Source organism: Lottia gigantea, assembly GCF_000327385.1.
Source record: "Lottia gigantea unplaced genomic scaffold LOTGIsca_67, whole genome shotgun sequence".
In the NCBI taxonomy this organism is placed as follows: Eukaryota; Metazoa; Mollusca; class Gastropoda; family Lottiidae; genus Lottia; species Lottia gigantea.
Window position 1 is genome coordinate 916,183 of NW_008710284.1, and position 1,568 is coordinate 917,750.

Genomic DNA, 1,568 nt, shown 5'->3' on the forward strand with positions numbered 1-1,568 from the left:
ATGCTGAAATGTATATGATACAAAGTTTGGGTGTGTGAAATGTTCAAATGATTGCTCCAGGGGTGTGAAGTCTGAAATAGTTGGGTACCACTGAACTAGACCGAACTTAAGACACGAGAGGCTCAATACCACTTTTCATTATGAAATACTCACTTACGATTGATATACTTCCTCATGTGAAAAGTTCATTAGCTGCTACTAATGTTTTGCCAATACTTGTATGTTATTTTGGATCCCGGGTCTTGTTTAACGGTTCTGATCGTTAATACATGATTTATTTATGACAAGACGGGTAGGTTTGTTTATATGGAGGAGTGTGAAGAAGAGATATTCAGACAGGATACAATATAATATCGATCAGTTTGTAAATCAAAACAGGATGTCGATTATAATTCATTCTGAGTCCTGCTGTCAATATTATTTACATTACTATCTTTCACATCAACCAAGCCAATCATTAAATTTTCCAGTAGTTTATCCTCGTCACCTGTTGATCCTTTTCCGAATTGATCAAATCATCAGGTGTTCCGAGAAGAGACAAATATTGATGGTCTTGAATTAAACAGAGAAGTAATTACAGCCACAGTGTAATGAATGAAAACATGGTGTTATTATTAAGCGCTTAGAACATTCAAAACTATATACGTAACACCTATATGTTCCTTACGTCCTTACAAGGTACTGGATATATTGTACAAACTTTTTAGTGTACCGATTGTACATGTAAACAAGTGATACAGATAAGATAGATTTTATATAGATTATTACAATTCTAATAACATATTCTCTTACAACCCAATAGTACAAGTCTACATTCCGGTTCACTCGCTGAGGAAGATGAACAATTTTATTGTTTAAGTTTAATAGATTCCAGCAATGGTTATTGGCAAATAGTCTAAAAACTGCAAATATAATAGAAAGATTATTAGGTAAGAATTTCTGTATAAGTTAATAACTGTCTAAGGATTGAGTATATACATAAGTTAATGCAAAGAAAATTACTGCCTTCCGCTTTACAATATGTCTCTGATGAAACTTCAACCTAATTCTAAAAGCATTACTAGCGTGAATAGTCTGGTACAGTACGAATTCAATTATTTTTCATTTGCAAATATTCTCAAGTTAAATTTAACACGTAATAACTAACAATCCCTGGAGGGACATTTTCGAAAGCTTTTGATTTGGTTTGGATTTGATGAGGTGCAACATATAATATCTTGAGACAACAGAATACGAAAGTCGATACAAATTAGCTTTAAGCAATTCACATTTACCAACCGCCAAATCAAATCAGAATAATGAACCAAAAGTTAGAAAGTCAATAGCATTGTTACATAATATTACTGAGAAATTAAAAATATAAAACAATGACAATGTCAGCTATAGTTTTATATAATTTTGTCCTAAATAAATCTAAATAATCTAACTCGGGCTTTAATAATAAAAAAAATAGTGCCATTCGAAAGTCTGAAAATATATTACCATCAGGAATCAGGTATAGTTTCTCCATTGTAATTTAACATTTCTTCAACGTTCAATTAATTAGAATTTATGAGGCTTCACTTAGA